Below are 17550 nucleotides of genomic sequence, written 5' to 3' on the forward strand. Positions count from 1 at the left end.
GGGTATGCTTGAGAGCGCGCCCCCTGAGGACTCCCTTGTACGGCTGGGAGACTTCAACGCTCACGTGGGCAATAACAGTGAGACCTGGAGGGGCGTGATCTGGGAAGAACGGCCCCCCTGACCTGAACCCGAGTGGTATTTTGTTATTGGACTTCTGTGCCCGTCATGGTTTGTCCATAACGAACATAATGTTCAGACATAAGGGTGTCCATATGTGCACTTGGCACCAGGATACCCAAGGCCGTAGTTCAATGATCGACTTTGTCGTTGTTTCGTCGGACTTGCGGCCGCATGTTCTGGACACTCGGCTGAAGAGAGGGGCGGAGCTGTCAACTGATCACCACCTGGTGGTGAGTTGGCTCAGATGGTGGGGGAAGATGCCGGTCGATTTAAATAATATTTGGGGAGGGGGGCGCAACTTTGTTCAGCCTCTAGTGTAACAATATATTTCAAATGACTAGATATGCTACGGTGTTAGCATCCATGAGTACCTCCGCAAACAATGGCCGCATTGCGTGTGATGTCACGTGTCCTCATCTGCACATGCGGGACACTTGTGTACACACAGGAGACGCTAAAGTCACAGGCGATCGCATTCAAATCACATTTAGTTGGGAATGTGAATGATCTCACAAATACATTGGATTTGACCCAAAAATCAGAATTGAACATTAAGCTCTGCAGTCTGTACCTAGACTTAAAAACACGTCCACACCTTACCACATAGCGGTGACACCCACACTTCACCCTTAAGCTATGTCCTCAGCTATGTCCGCCGCTCTACATCACACATAAGGCACACTGCACACATATTTGAAAGCGTGTTTGTCCTCGGAGAACCTTTTTTTTAAGCTTTCTAAAGAATCAAGAGCAATTGCTCCTCCACTACACTAGGGAGCAGTGGTGCTCTCATTGGCAGGGTTTTGTTTACAATTAACCCTCCACACTGTGCATACATCACTGAGTATAAGCATTGAATATGAAGTGTAGATACTAAGTGGAGCACACGCTCAAGTGACCCCATGAAAAAATAATTAACCTGGAGATAGACTTCTTGGGGGTATGCAAAAGGACTTTTCCTTTTTGGGGGAAAAGGGGGGGGGGGGCATGGGGCGTTGTGACAGAAAAAAAAATTCAAGCACTGGCATACATTAGTATTATTTTCCATGATGAAAGTGAGGCACAGTCGCACTTGCCTCCCCTGACTGCCCCGCTGTTTAAGTTTCACAATTTGTGAAATTCAAACTCAATGGCTCTCTGAGGTGGTCGATATTAGGGTATTGGTTTGTGAAGGACTTAAAGCCCCATTGTGTATTATATAGCGGCCCATAGTGATAGAAAATTACCTCATAAGGAATAAAAAAAAAAGATTCAACGATGCGCAAAAATACATGTGCTATAAATGATGGTGGAAACATTTACTGGCCTGGAGAGGGATGGGCACCACAAGGCTGTACTTGCCCAAGACACACCACAGGAAATTGTGTCCCTACAACCCTAGCGGTTAAAAGGCAAACCTATTATACTTTATAGATCTAACTACCAATTCCATTGATTGTTCCAAATATCAAATAGATGTATTTATACCATTTGTACAATAAATATATTAGGGATCACTACTTTGTCAATTCCAGTTATTTAAGTGTTAACATTGTCTTTTGTTTTTGATTGTGTTTTAAATCAATATTTTTCTTGAATGAATTGTTTTCTTCTATGACCAGGAGCGCTAAATACACACTGTGTCTTCAAACTTTTATATTAAGGTGGGGGCGTCGAACGGTCATCCTGCGGGCTTAAAGTGTAAATAGAGTTCCAAAATTCTCCTGGGAAAAAAAATCCAAATCTGAAAATTGTCATTATTTATTCTGAAATACTTTACATTTTTTTGGTTAGTTTATTTTGTGGTGGTAAGATTATTTTCACTCAGTCCCTTTTAAAGCACCGTATTTTCCGCACTATAAGGCGCACCGGGTTATAGGGCGCACCCCGAAAAAATAGTTTTTGGTCCTATATTTGACATACATAAGATGCACCGGATTATAAGGCGCTACAATGGGAACGTCGACAAAACAGTCAGATAGTTCAGTCAAACTAATTTCCCCCTTAACATTCCGAAAGCTTGCAAAGAAGCAAATACGTGTCGAGAACACGTGCGGATGCGGTGTCCGTACGATGTCACTCAAATGCATCGTTCCAAATATCATTCGGAAGGTTAAAGTCTTGAGATTCAAGAAATGCCAACCATTCCTTAGCTTCTATTTTCTTTTTTGCTCGCAACTTTACTGTGCATATGACAATAAACACTTGGAATTGAGTTTAATTCAAAAATAGACACTCCATTCCATCCATTATCCGCTCCGCTTATCACAGAAACATCGAGTTCAGTCTGAAACAAGATACAGGGAAAATATATAGCCAGAGTAGCTCACCGAAGTCGTTGTGTTCAATAATAATGTGCAGCCATGGTCCTCTTATATCCGTGAGTTTAGTAAATCCAGGAGAATAAAATATTTACAAATACAGAATAATAAAAAAATGCTTTCCGTATGCTGTCAACCACGTGCTATACGCATTCATCTTTTTCGGCCAATTGCAGGCTTTGTTTTACAGCTTAAGCCTATGCCAGCCTGTAAATGATAAAAAGGATCCGCCCCTTGACCTCCGAATAACTTTAGCCAATAGTGATCGATTCAACTGATGATTGACACATCTTTTTCGGCCAATTGCAGGCTTTGTTTTACAGCTCAAGCCTATGCCAGCCTGTAAATGATAAAAAGGATCCGCCCCTTGACCTCCGAATAACTTTAGCCAATAGTGATCGATTCAACTCATGATTGACACATCTTTTTCGGCCAATTGCAGGCTTTGTTTTACAGCTGAAGCCTATGCCAGCCTGTAAATTATAAAAAGGATCCGCCCCTTGACTTCCGAATAACTTTAGCCAATAGTGATCGATTCAAATGATGATTGACACATTGGTTAGCCAATGAAACGCCGGTAAATAAATCCCAGCATACACCGCGGACTACTTGGCGTTTGGGGGAAAATCTAGCCGGCGGCTGCAAGTTAGTTGCAAGACTTTGCGATTTAATATTGATCCATAAATAAGGCGCACTGTATTTTAAGGCGCATGGTCAGCTTTTGAAAAAAGTTAAGACTTTTAGGTGCGCCTTATAGTGCGGAAAATACGGTAGTTGGCATGCTGAAACAGTATACAGCACCCCTTGCCATAGAACATATACATTAAACAATGTTGAACATAAAAAACAAATGCAAAGTTTTAACCTTTCCATTTTGCAGGGTCATTAAATGTGCAACACTCAATTACTTTTGTGCAGCAAAGGATGTCCAACTGTTTTTGTGATGGTCCAATTCAGTCACATTCTTCTTTACTTTGATCTCAGCTAGGGATTTAACAGAATCATATAAAAGAATGCAGCCTAATTGCTTGTTGATCTGTTTGTCTCCGGCAACTCTTCAGTAAGAACAAGACTAAAATTAACATTTACTTAATAAGTATTGATAAGTTTTTAGTTTAGTAAACACTCAACATAAGGAGCGAAGGCATCAATGGATTATTAACTTGTAAGGAGAACAGAGGTGAGAGCCCAAACCTCAGATAGGAATTTCCAACCTTTTCTAAAAGGTCCTTCCCCTGTGCCTTCTCAAAAAAGATCCACCCTAAAAGGCGGGGTTGTCAAAGAACAGAAACATTTTGGCTGATACTGTCAATGATGTAAACTTGGGCTGCATGATTTTGTAAAAAAAACCTGAGACCTAAATTGAAGTTTCGATGCGATTTTAAATTTTAAAAGAAAAGTGCACTTTCTGTGCTAGTTTTTTTTCCCAGGGAGAACCTAAACATAGTGACATGCAAACATAACTTCAGTTGAACTACTTAAAGACAGAGAGTATACGACTGTAACAAAATATAAACTATTGATGTACGTATAAAAACAGAATTGCAGTTGAATAGATAATCTTCTAAATGCAAAATGCCACCTCTCTCGCATGCTTGAGTGTCTATTGCAGGGATTCTAAACTCGCGATTGCCGCCCAAGGGTGGTAGTTTGACGCCCCTACCTTAATCTGAAAGTTTGAAGACACAGAGTGTATTTAGCGCCTCATAGTCGTTGAAAAAATAATTGATGCAATACCAATATTGATTTAAAACACCATCAAAAATACAATAAAAATGATCTAAACATGCATTTAAAAAAAATACTAGTGTTTCAAGAAATTTGCATTTTATTACATAACATGAGCTAAATGTTGGCCATCTTGCTGTTGTGTGTCTCTGAAAAACTCAATAAGGCCGGGCAAGAAAATGAGAGGTAAATTTGTGCATTTTGGTCACTTTGAGTCGCTGTAGTTTGTTTTCTTCTTTGCACTAGTTATTGGTTGCACTACTTAATAAAGCAACATCTCATGGTCAAATAATACAGTGCTTTTTAAACACTGTGCCTCGGCACACTGATGTAAGGTGCGCCGTTGGAAATGATCCAATTTGCGTGCCTGTGCGGTAGGACCGCACGATTAACCGTAATCTAATCATTATTGCGATGTGACGTGATGCACTGTGTAATAGCAAGGCACTGCGTTTTTTTCAAGGATTTTTAAATTCCATTTTGTGAGCGATGCAGTGTTAAGCCAACCAGAAGTGTCAGTTTTAACAACAATAGCCAATAAAAGTGAGGCATAGTTTGAATGCAGTGTGTGCGTAACTGTGATAGGCCAGTGTATGCTCTTAGCCAAACGGTCGACGTTTGTTATAAATAGCCAGCAAAACGAACAGCAGTGCGATAGCTAGTAGCCTTAGTAACCTGTTACATTGAGAATAAATATAAGACCGTAATTAAATATAACTCTGAGGAAGGTCAGATGAACACACAGAAATCGGGACTTCCGGTGGGGGGACCCCGTGGATTGTAATCGCGTTCTAGAGTCGACTGAGGTGGCGTCGGGAGAGAAAGGTCTGGCCTATGGCTAGGCTAACAACACTCTCTTAAGACACCTAAGCGGAGGCCAGATCCCTTACTAAAATGACGACCTAGAGCTCTAAGCCGTGGGAAATTGCTACATTCGGGATTAATCATCGCGGAGACGACGTGTGTACCCAATGCTAGTGTGTAGCTAACCAGTAGCACTCTGAATTGCTTTTTTATTCTGAAAGGAGAAGCCCTCTAATTTCGTTACACTTTTGTATCAGGATAATAAATACCATTTATTCAACCGCAATTCTGCTTTCATTTATTGATCTATACCTGTTATTTTGTTACAGGTGTGTACTCTCAGTCAGTAATGACATCATATTTGAATAATCAAATTCTCACGAAAAAAGAAAACTAGCTGAGGAATGCCATTTACAAAAAATTCAAATCACATCGACATTGCAATACAGGCATGAAAAATCGCAATTAGGTTCTTTTTTCAAAATAGCGTACGGTCTAGCGCCTGGCAGAGTAATCATTTAGTACTGTTCCATACCATAAGCTGCAGCAGCAGCAGCAGCAGGTAGCTAATTACCTATTAAAGACGTTATAATATAACGTCATTCTTCAAAGTAAAACAAAAAAAAAACGCTGACATTGTTAATATAAGCTTCTTTCCCACATTTTCAGATGGTGGTGTCCCATGGGATTTTTTTCAATGGAGGAAATGTGCCTTGGCTAAAAAAGTTTGAAAAACACTGAAAGAATGCACATCACCCCCATTTATGTAAGTAAGTAAAGCCCAACATTACAGATTTTTTTATTGTAATTATTTGATTTATTTTCACACTAACTCCTACTTTTTATTCTAAAACTCATCTTGTGTAGCAGGCAGCACGGCGGCGCAGTGGTTAGCGTATGTGCGGCACAGTTCATGTCTTGGGAACCTCCTGCGTGGGTTCAAATCCAGCTCCAGACTTCCTGTACGGAGTTTGTATGTTCTCCCCGTGCTTGCGTGGGTTTCCTCCGAGCACTCCGGTTTCCTCCCACGTTCCAAAAACATGCATTTCAGGTGAATTGGCCAAATTGTCCCTAGGTGTGAACGAGCGAGCGAGTGAGTTGTCTGTCCCCGTGCGATTGGCTGGCAACCAGTTCAGAGTGTCCCCTGCCCACTGCCCGGAGATGGCTGGGATGGGCTCCAGCCACCCCGCGACCCTAATGAGGATAAGTGGTATGGCTAATGAGATGAGATGAGAGATCTTGTGTAGCATATTTACAAAAGATATTTGAGAACAGCATAATATTTACAGCAGTGATTTTTTTTTTTGTGTGGAAAATCAGATTTTGCTCGGTCCAAACCAAGAGCCTAACTCAACCAGCCTGAAAGTAAATTGAGTTTGAGACCCTTGGTATAATGTTTTTGTTCTGGATCAAACAAAGTCCAAGGAAATCATCTATGCTTTTTTCTGTGATTGCTGTTTTGACCCTTGTTTTTGCGCAAACGTCTTCTATGATTCAAACTATTCGAGTTCAAATCTATAACACAATGAAAGAGTTTTTCGTGCCCTTATAAAATTGTTGTTCTCCTAGTCAAAGCAGGACATATTTAAATTGTTTTCTTTTTTCCTTACTAAAAGCCACCATGCAGTCACGGAAGATACGTGGAAGGTGAAACTTGTTTGGCCTTGGCAAACTGTACTTTAGTATGGTAACTGAAGGATGTTTTTGCTTTTCTGTTTCCTCTAACAGGCTTTTATGTTGGCATGTTTGAGCAAATGCACCTTTTTCCCATCTTTTTTCCATCTATCTTTTCAATTTGCATTCTACCAAAAAACCTTGAGCGTGTATTTGTTTGCTGTGCCGTTGGTGACCATCTGGCCTCTGCTTTTTTTTCTTTTTTTTCTATGGATACAATCAAAGTAGGTAGAGAGGAAAACTACTCTTTTCTCACTCATTTAAAGAGACACTGTGTAATGTTTGTCACTTGTCGCCGCTGCGTTGCGTAGTGCAACCAGAACCGAATGCTACAATGCACAAGGAAGAACACAAACTTTGAAGACACAACGTTAACGAAAAGCAACATTTTTCTCGATTTTTTTTGTCATGTTTTTTATCCAGGTGTTTGGTTTTTGGGTTACCCGTAGCAGCAAGATGGTGGACTCATGTTATGTCAAAAACATACAAACGTCTCAACCTACTAGTATTTAAAGTACCTTTGTCAACACCAAGGCCTGCGAGCCACAAGAAGGTTTTTTTTCGTCATTCATTCATTTTTGTATTATACACCAAGAATCCTTCCATTCAATCGCACAATACATCTCCTTGAAGAGAAGAGTATTGAGTATTATTCTCCTTTTTTTTTTTTTTGCTTAAAATCTGTTCGGACTTTATTTTGTTTTATTTCAATACAATTATACTGATATCGATACTATAGGCTACTTGTGGCACCAGAACAAGTTGCTAACGTTGCTGAGTCGGCTTCTAGCATCAATATTCTCAATTCAAAACATTGGAAAATTGAAAACAAATGCACATAATACACCACAAAAGTAGTGAGAGCATTTTAAGCTTAGGCGGTTAGCTGTAAGCTTTGTAATTAATATTGTCATTGCTTTATTTTTTTTGGGACATGAGTGTCCAATTATCACACGCTTGTGCCCAATTATCCAAGACCCTTTAAAAGTACATATTTATTGTTACACGCTGTCGGGTCATTGTGTCATTTCAGTCCACCACCACGCCAGCTTTGTTTATGGTGTTTCCTCCTTACTTTGTTACTTTGCTCATTGCAGTTTCCTTTTCTGGTTTCGGTCATTGTTATCTCGAACTTTGTCAGGTTTGATTTTTGTTTCTGTTTTTTTGTTTAAAGTTATTAGTATTAGTTGCTTTGTACTCACTTGTTTGTATGATACTTTGGTCTTAGTGCTGTAAACAAATACTGTCCTTGTTTTGAGCACCCCTGTTTCCATTTCCTGCCTTCAGCACATTGGTCCATTACCCCCACAAAACTTAAAATAATTTTTGGCTGGCGCTAGCCTGAGCTGAGCACATAATTAGCTTTAGTGGTTAGTGGTTTGCTTTACCACTGCTTTAGGGTTTGCAAGTGTGACTAGCAGAACATTAGCAACGAGCATTAGCAGCTTCTTTCATTTTCAATATTCGATCGGTGCAGCCCTTAGCATATAGCCATATTTTTTATTTTGCCCTCTGTCCATTTGATGTTTACACTCCTGATTTAAAGGAACACTGCATAATATTTGACCTTTTAGCTGTCATTGTATTGAGTGGTGCAACCGAAAACAAGTGCTACAAAGCACAAGAAAGTATACAATATATGGAGACACAAAGTGACCAAAAAGCAGTTTTTGGGTACTTATAGCAGCAAGATGCCCGACAATAATGTCAGCTCCGTATAGGTAAGACTAGTGTTATGTCAAATTGATACAAATTTCTTAACCTATGAGTACTTCTAAAATCCACATTTGTATGCGTTTAGTAAATCATTTAATGTGTGTTATTTTTTCCGGACAGGTAAAACTTCTTATAATTTATTTGTTTCTGTGATGTTAAAAGCGGGGAATTGTAAGTAAATAGTTTATTCTCTTTTTCTATATGGCACCTGCTAAGAGGTTTGCTGAGGATGCCAGCGTTGTTATTTTGACCCTCAATATTGCACACAATTGTTTATTACTTTGGCTCACTATTTGTTGTTTTGACTAATATTTCACACTGTTCTTTGGACTCTTATGCGCTGTTTTCATAATTGTCACTATTGGCCAAACATGTTGCTGTTTTTATTGATTTCCAATAACTCTGCTTTTTGTTACCTAGGAGATTAAAAAAAAAGAAGGGGACCAGGGAATTACTTTTTAGAACAGGTTGGAATTTTTTATCTTAGGGTTTGGTTTTCTCCTGTTCTCCTTGCAAGTTCAAAATCTATGTCCTCTCTCCTTATTCCAAAATGTCTACTAAACAATCAACTTATCATTTCAATAGTTTATTTATTTTTGCTTACAATTCAAGTCAATATTCTTTTTTCAATGAATGGAGTTTTCTTACCACTAGAAAGCACTTAAGAATACACAATGTCCCTTTAACGTGTCCATACTTGTCTCCTTTTCTACATTTAACGTGCTCCACGTCTCCGATGTTTCCATTAAGCCGCTACAATGTCACCTAGCATGATTATTTTGTATCGGTTAGTAATAAGAAAACAAGTCACATAAAAGGGAGGTGTTTAGCTTGCACTTAGCATCAACGCAATCAAACCTCCTGACTGCTAATCTCCGGCGGGTCGACTAGCGGCCCGCTCCAAACTGATGCTAATGAGTGTGAACACTCCAATGATTAAAAAAGATTAATAAGGTTAATGGGTAGGAGACTGTTTGGGTTGATGCCCTGGAAAAGAGTGCAATGCATAAAGAGATAGTCACTGTGTTATTTTGGTCAATTGGGTTTGACAGTGGTTGACCCCAAGTTTGGCAGGCTGAAAATATGCATGAATACAGCGCCCCCTACTGGTGAAAAGAAAATCATACATGGTTAAAATACAATAGGGGGCTAGATAATCAAACAAGCATGCATTTTGTATTCATACTCGTAAAACAGTAATTTACTGACATGGCTTAAAATGCCTCGTCAAGATTATCACTGTGTTAAAACTACAGATTGTGTAATCTTTAGCGCCTCCTAGTGGTAATAACCTTTTATTCATTAAAAACACAATATTGACTTATATAATAAGCAAAAATACCTGAACTATCACATGAAAATGCATTTTTAAAAGGTGGAGAAATGTAAATTTACTTGACATAAGTGTATTCTCCCCTAGAGGGAACTGATATACAGTATCTCTCTGGCATCTTGCTGCTATGGGTATGGCCAAAATTCAAAAACCTGGCTACAGCCTGTGCAAAAAAATGTTGCGGTTCTGGAACATGGAGAATCCATAACTTCTATTCTTTGTGTTTTTTTTTAGGTCTCGTTATCCGTCTATGAGACAATACATGTAGTGGTGAAGTAGTACACACAGTCCATTTAAGTATGCTTGGTGCCTTAAACATGGATTCAACCTCATCTGATGATATAAAATATTTATTCTACACAACTGCCTATTCTTAAAGATAATATGTTAAAGAAAAAAAACAATAAAAGTATAACCTTCGTGGCAAGAAAACATCTTGGAAAAAAATCCAGATCATTTTTAAGTTAAAAGATGCAAAAGAACTGACTTGTCTTGACTTTACTCTGTATTATACTTGACTTTGTATTGATGTATGACTTGTTTTTTTCCACTTGGCTTGCTGCTAGTCACTGTAAATATTGTTAGATAATCTGTTATCCGTTTTCACGTATTAACCCTTCTTACCAATCATGTTAGCCTCTTGGCTGTGTCTCAGGGCTTGCTGCTAGCCACTATTGTTATCATTAGATCATTTGTTAGCATTTCTCACTTGTTTACCCTGCTAGATGATGACGATGGCACTACACTGCAGCTTTTGACTTAGGCAATTGTTAGCTGCTCCAGGTAGGTAATGCTTGCCAAGTTTTTTGGGTGGTGGATTATGTGTAGCTTCTGTTGAGGAATAACTTTTTCCTCTGCGTTTTTTTGTTGTTGTTGTTTGTTTAGATTTTAAAATAAAGGCTGAAAACAGATATATTGTTTTTTCGAAGGTTTTAATTACTAAATATATTCTGGGCATTAATGAACTAACAGACACTAGCTGTAGGCATTCAATTGTTCGAAGGCTGACATGTTTTACCATAATTTGAAAATAAATAGGGCAGCCCATAAACTGATTCAAAATCCATGACAAGTCAAAAATACAGTTGAATTCTACTTATCTTTGGGGAAGTTTTACTCTAGTTGCTTAAACATTGATGAGGAAATCAATTGTGTTTTGTTAACGCAGACAGCAGCTGGACTTTAGCTAGTGAAATTTTCTTTGGAGTGTGCTTGTTTATCCATCCATAAGCTACACCGCTTATAATCACTGGGGTAGCGGGGGCGCTGGAGCCCCTTCCAGCTATATTCGGGCATTCGGCAGGGGACTTGCTGAACTGGTTACTAGCCAGTCGCAGGGCACGCAGAGAATTTTGTGACCGGCCAATTAACTTGAAATGCATGTTTTTAAAATGTTGGAGGAAACCCGAGTGCCTGGGGGAAACCCATGCAAGCACAGTGAACATGAAAACTCTGCACAGGAAAGCTGGTAGCTGGTTTTAAATCCATGACCTCAGAAATCTGCCTCAGACGCGCCAACAACTCAGTTGCTCTGCCGCTTGTTTAGACATTTCATGAACTGAACTTGATGTTCCCTGTTACATTGTGTAAACCACGCTAGGAAATAATTCGAAAAATATCAATTTAGTCTAGATTTTTATTTTAATTCCGATTGCGTCTGTGTGTATTCGTATGTGGTTTATAGGTTCCAAAATGACTGAACCTATTTTCGTGAAATTACAAAGTAGTACTTTAGGCCTCTAGGAGTGTCATTAGCGAGGTTTTGTGTCAAGGCACCCTGAATAATTACCAAGAAATTGGATAAACATCTGCCTTCGTATACAAGCGGCTCTGGAGCTGCATGGGGTCATACTTTGGCACTCCCTAATGGCTCCCTGTTGACATCCCCAAAAACCTTGCTCAAGAATTATACCTAGCAATGTCAAGCACGGCAACGTCGGGCCATTATGCTTGTTATGAAATAAAAACACAACTAAAGTTACATGATAACAACAACAACAAAAAATGATTTTGTCCTTTTTTTTTATTTACACAACTAAATATGCGCATTAGCATATTGCAATTACAACAACGCTACAGTTTACTACTTGACTGTGAACTACTTATTTGCTCAGACTTAGGATTTTCCTTCAAAATTTGACATTCTGTAATACCAGTGGTGAATTCTTTATACAATATCACTAAAGCAAGACATTTTAAACTCCAGGGCCAATTCTAAGTGGACATTTTATGCTGGATCGCTATAATGTATGTATTTAGCTTGTATCAAAACTGCCTCATGTACTTGTAAGATCTGACCAGCCCGATTTACGTCCAACCATATTCATGACCAAGGTTTGGATGGTTATTTTAAAAATGTAATCTGATACAGACATGGAACTGTAAATCCTTAAAAAACCACAGTGTCTTGCAATTATACAATTGCACTACATCACATCGCCATATCAATTATATTTTGGTTAATTGTGCAGCCCTCCTCTACTGTTTTCTTGTCACATTATCTTAAATAGCTAATCTGGGGAACTCTAATGTGGCTGGACCTAGGTTTTGTGGAAGAAATTTATTAAAAAAAATAAAACACACACACTCACACAATTTTGGCTTAGCAATAGAAGGAAATAGTATCTAACTAGAATCCAAGCAAGCCTGACACTGTAGCTATGGATGGATACAAATGTAAACCCCACAACTGACTAAAAGGAACAGTGTACTTACAGTTCATGATACCCCAAATCCTAAAACCTTACTATAGAAAATATTCCCTAAAAAGTTCCAAGGATCCATTGAAACGTATCATCGATGTTCTCCCTGATGCCTGTTACTTTAGAGAGACCCTCATTATATGTCTACTGTGACAACACAACTTCTGCAGATTCGCACTGTCTCCTCGATAAGAAAATAACGTACGCTCGCTCCAGGAGTCCTGCTGTTTGGTATCATGCTCTTGAGGCAATTACGATAAAGCTTCACAAATTTCCCTTGATGGCGAGTCACGGCAAGAACAGCTTTTTGTTCTTCAGCATTTGCCATTCTGGCATCTATCAAATGGCGCACACACATAAAAATATAATAAGACTGAATGCCAGAATACGCACAGAAAAATAACGAGTCAGCTCTACGTTTTTAAGAAGGTATTTTTCAAGGTCAAACTGCAAAGTAAGTCCATCCGTTGTTACTCTTGCATCTCCTGACTATAGCCACTCGCACACTTTATGCCACCTTTGTCCAGAGTTTGAGGAGTAAGGGAGTACATGTATCGGCGTTACGCATCAGGATACAAAAAAATTGGAATTGTATTCCGTTACAGTAACAGAAAAATAATACGCAATCAAGCTACAGGTACATTTAGTTGAAACAAGGAAAAATTTGCACAGTTAGTTTTATTTAAAACTATATTTAGATATACATAATGCACCAAAAGACAAACTGTGTCTTAAATTCAATCACTGACACGAGAAAAACTGAGAGATTAGGTTTACACGCGATTAGCACTGTGCAGCTAGGCAGCATAGTTGCACACTAGCGATGCGTTCAGGGACATTTATCAAATTTGTGTCTTCTTTTTGCACTTTCCGTTAATAGTTATTCAGAAATTACTCACTCACTATTTGACCACTGTACTATTAGGTTGTGAGAATGATTAACTTAGCCTAATAAATCTAAATATGTTCAAGAGGTTTGGCATTCCCACTTCATACAAGTAAAAATGTTTGTTGGAAATTTAGAAAGTGAACACTTGGTGTATTTAAAACAATATTGGGTTCTTAATGTTCTCTTAATGGAAACTAAACAGACCATATCTTGTCTGCCATGTGAAAGGGATCATTTTAATTTTGCTTTATAAACTATTCTACATGGTTGAAATGTGAGCAGGACTAGTGTGAGTCGGACTAGAAGAAACTACCCGACTTTGGTTTCCTCCGATTATTTTTCAAAATTACACTGTTCATTTATGCTTAACACAATTAAGTGATTTTATTTATAATGTTTTTTGTCTTTTATTAGCATATTTGGTATTGGAGTAATCCAAAGTAATCCAGTCACTTTACTTCAATATCATAATATCCTGATTACGTTACGAATGCCATTTTTCAACAGGCAACTAGTAACTGTATCAGATACATGCATTTTTAAAATAATCCTCCCAACCCTGTCTATGTCAAAGTGAAGGTCTGCAATGAGGTTTTCTAGAGGCCCTCTTTTGATCACACACCTTTATTGTCATGTCCTGCACGGTTGTCATGGCGCCCAGCTGGCCCCGCCCCTTGACACCGGCTGAGACGCATTGGACTGATTGCTCTTGGAGTACTTAAGCGCTCCTTTTGGAACTGCCCGCTGCCAGATCATTGTTTAACACGCGTTGAAACCCTGTTCATGCCCGTTTGATCTGAGTAATGCCTAGTTTGTAATTTTGATTGCCTTTGAACCTGTTTTGTTTTGTTTTTGGTCCGTTTGTGTGTTGGAAAACTTTTTTTTCCTAATAAAAGTGACAGATCGTCTACGCATATGAGTTCCGACTTCCTGCTTCCCGGTCCGTTTCGTGACAGAATGATCTGGCCATACGATTTGAACTCAGCGAACGATCCCAACACAATTTGGGGAAAGCAGGAGGACGCCGTTTGGCGATCGCCCAGTGAGGTCACCGCCCTACAGCTGCAGGCCGAGCAAGCTCAACGCATGCAACGCCAGATGGAGCAATTAGCTCAGCGGACTGAGTCCTTGTCTCGTCTGCTGAATGAGCTCCTATCGGCAACGGCCCCGCCTTCCGCGGCTCCTTCTCTGGCCGCCACGTCACCTTCCCTGCCCACTCGAACCACGGCCCCGCCCGTCGTGGCCCTTGCTGTGCCTCGAATGGGGTTCCCGGGAAGATTTGGTGCCGAGCGTTCCGAGGTTCCTGTCTGCCTCAACGTCGAGCCTGTCGGCCGACTTTCCGTACCCGTCTGTCGGTCTGACTCTCCTGCTTGCCTGTCTGACTCTCCTGCTTGCCTGTCTGAATCCCCTGCTTGCCTGCCTGACCCCCCTGCTTGCCTGTCTGACTCCCCTGCTTGCCTGTCTGACTCCCTTGCTTGCCTGTCTGACTCCCTTGCTTGCCTGTCTGACTCCCTTGCTTGCCTGTCCGACTCCCCTGCTTGCCTGTCCGAAGCCCCTGCTTGCCAGTCCGACTCCGCCGATCGCCAGTCCGACTGCCGATCGCCAGTCCGACTGCCGATCGCCAGTACGACTGCCGATCGCCGGTCTGACTCTGCCGATCGCCAGCCCAACTCCGCCGATTGCCAGTCCGACACCGCCGATCGCCAGCCCGACTCCGCCGATCGCCAGCCCGACTCCGCCGACCGCCAGTCTGACTCCGCCGACCGCCAGTCCGACTCCGCCGACCGCCAGTCCGACTCCGCCGACCGCCAGTCCGACTCCGCTGATTGCCAGTCCGACTCTTCAGCTCGCCGCTCTGATTCGTCCGCCTTCCGCTTCTGCCTCTCCCCGTTCCTGCATTTTCGGAGTGGGGTTGCCCTCATCGGGAGCGTCGACCAATTCTGGGGGACGAGGTATTTGTTTCCTTTTGGGACCTCAGGAGCTGTCCCTTGAAGGGGAGTTTTGTCATGTCCTGCACGGTTGTCATGGCACCCAGCTGGCCCCGCCCCTTGACACCGGCTGAGACGCATTGGACTGATTGCTCTTGGAGTACTTAAGCGCTCCTTTTGGAACTGCCCGCTGCCAGATCTTTGTTTAACCCTTGTTGAAACACTGTTCTTGCCCGTTTGATCTGAGTAATGCCTAGTTTGTAATTTTGATTGCCTTTGAACCTGTTTTGTTTTGTCTTTGGTCCGTTTGTGTTAGACAACTTTTCTTTCCTAATTAAAGTGACAGATCGTCTACGCATATGAGTTCCGACTTCCTGATTCCCGGTCCGTTTCGTGACATTTATGGAGGGTGGCCCCGAACTTATTCCTGTGAGGGCTCAATAACTTTTACCTTTCCTAATGAGGAGCCAGACTCAGTTTGCTACAGAAAAAGTATGCCGATTGCAGGAGTACCTAAATATGAAAAGGTATTGTGTCCCCGAAAGTCACAATTAAATAACTATTTTGGAATTCTCACAGAAAACAAGTTAAAACATAAATAATAACACTAATAATGAAATAAATAATAACCAAATAACACTTCGGTTTCTATACAGAACAAAGTAAAAAAATAAATATCAAGTCAAGTCAAGTCACATTTATTTATATAGCCCTTAATCACAAAAATGTCTCAAAGGACTGCAAAGGATTACAATTACACAATTGCACAATTACCTGATCTTAAACCAGCATGCGGGCAAGGAACAACTCAAAGTGTGAGGAAAAAAGAGAAAACCTTGAAAGTACCTCACATGTGGTAATCCCCCTTCCAGGATTGACCAAGGTGAATCACAATTAGCATTACTGTACACAGAATAGTACACACTAGGTGAGATGTTGAAAATGTCCGGAAAGTGCAGGACAGCAACGACGCCCCCACGCTGTAAATTAGTCCAGATAGTCTATGACGGCCACGACGCAGCTTCCCATCTCTGCCAGCTGGTAAATGCAAGGGTTGACATGCTTCAGGTCAGACGCTGGTCCGCTGACTCATCTCAAATCGTCCTTCTCCTTCGTATCAGCCAGGCAGGCATTCGGAAAAAGACAGGACAAAACAGAATATGAGGTGGGCATCAATCATATGCTTTGGAATAGAAGTGTGTCTTAAGCCTCGATTTAAAAACTTCCGTTGAGGTTGCAGATCTTATTTCCGGAAGCAGGGCATTCCATAACACCGGGGCCCGGATGGAGAACGCTCTCGAGCCTGCGGACTTCTTGGCTCTCGGAGTCACAAGTGGACCGGCATTTTCCGAGCGCAGACTCCGTGCAGGAACATAGGGGGAAATCAAATCAGAGAGATAAGAGGGTGCAAGCCCATGCAAACATTTATATGTTAATAAGAGAACCTTAAAGTCACATCTTAAGTGGACTGGGAGCCAGTGCAAGTTGGCCAATACAGTAGTAATATGCTCGAACTTTTGGTCTTAGTCAAAAGTCTAGCTGCCGCATTCTGAACCAGCTGCAAACTTTTAATGCTAGACATCGGTGGACCAGAAAGCAATACATTACAGTAATCAAGCCGAGAAATAATAAACGCATGAATTAAAACCTCTGCATCTGATTGGGACAGCATCGAACGAATCTTCGCAATATAGATAGATAGATAGATAGATAGATAGATACTTTATTCATCCCCTAAGGGAAATTCACATTTCCAGCAGCATCCCTGAGCTGAGAACAATACAATGATAAAGCCAAAAGAAAACAATATACAAATACCCAGTGTGACGTGCAAATGCCCACTTTAGCATGTTATATAGATTAACTAAATAGTGCTACACAGAACACATAATGCAGTAAGATCCAATGTAGGTGGTGTGGTTTAATGTGGGCCTTTACTCTGCCGGGTGGAGTTAAAGAGCCTCATGGCATGAGGAAGAAAAGATCTCTTCAGTCTGTCCGTAGTACAAGACAGTGACAGCAGTCTGTCACTGAAACTGCTCTTCTGTCCGGAGATAATGCTGTGAAGCGGATGCGATGGATTGTCCATGATTGACCTCAGCTTTTTCAGTGCCTGTCTCTCAGCTGCTGTTGTTAGGCTGTCCAGCTCTTTGCCCACAACAGAGCTCGCTTTCCTAGCCAGTTTATTGAGACGAGAGGCATCCTTCTTCTTGACGCTGCCTCCCCAACACGCTGCCGCATAGAAGAGGGCGCTTGCCACTACTGTCTCATAGAATATTTTCAGGAGCTTTTTGCAGATGTTGAAGGAGGCCAGCCTTCTGAGGAAGTAAAGTCGGCTTTGCCCTTTCCTACATAG

General features: G+C 40.9%; 1 protein-coding gene across 1 annotated transcript in view; it reads left to right on the top strand.

Moving 5' to 3' along the window:
* Positions 1–5843, top strand: part of LOC148361897 (uncharacterized) — a 44741-nt gene extending 38898 nt beyond the window's left edge. The window contains exons 13-14 of the mRNA XM_088342946.1: positions 5622–5722; positions 5820–5843. The gene's annotated coding sequence lies outside the window, so the exon portion shown is untranslated. The remainder of the gene's footprint in view (positions 1–5621; positions 5723–5819) is intronic.
* The last annotated feature ends 11707 nt before the right edge of the window (positions 5844–17550 follow it).

The sequence above is a fragment of the Urocampus carinirostris genome, chromosome 8 (assembly GCF_059441175.1).
Source record: "Urocampus carinirostris isolate Australia breed hairy pipefish chromosome 8, RoL_Ucar_1.0, whole genome shotgun sequence".
In the NCBI taxonomy this organism is placed as follows: Eukaryota; Metazoa; Chordata; class Actinopteri; order Syngnathiformes; family Syngnathidae; genus Urocampus; species Urocampus carinirostris.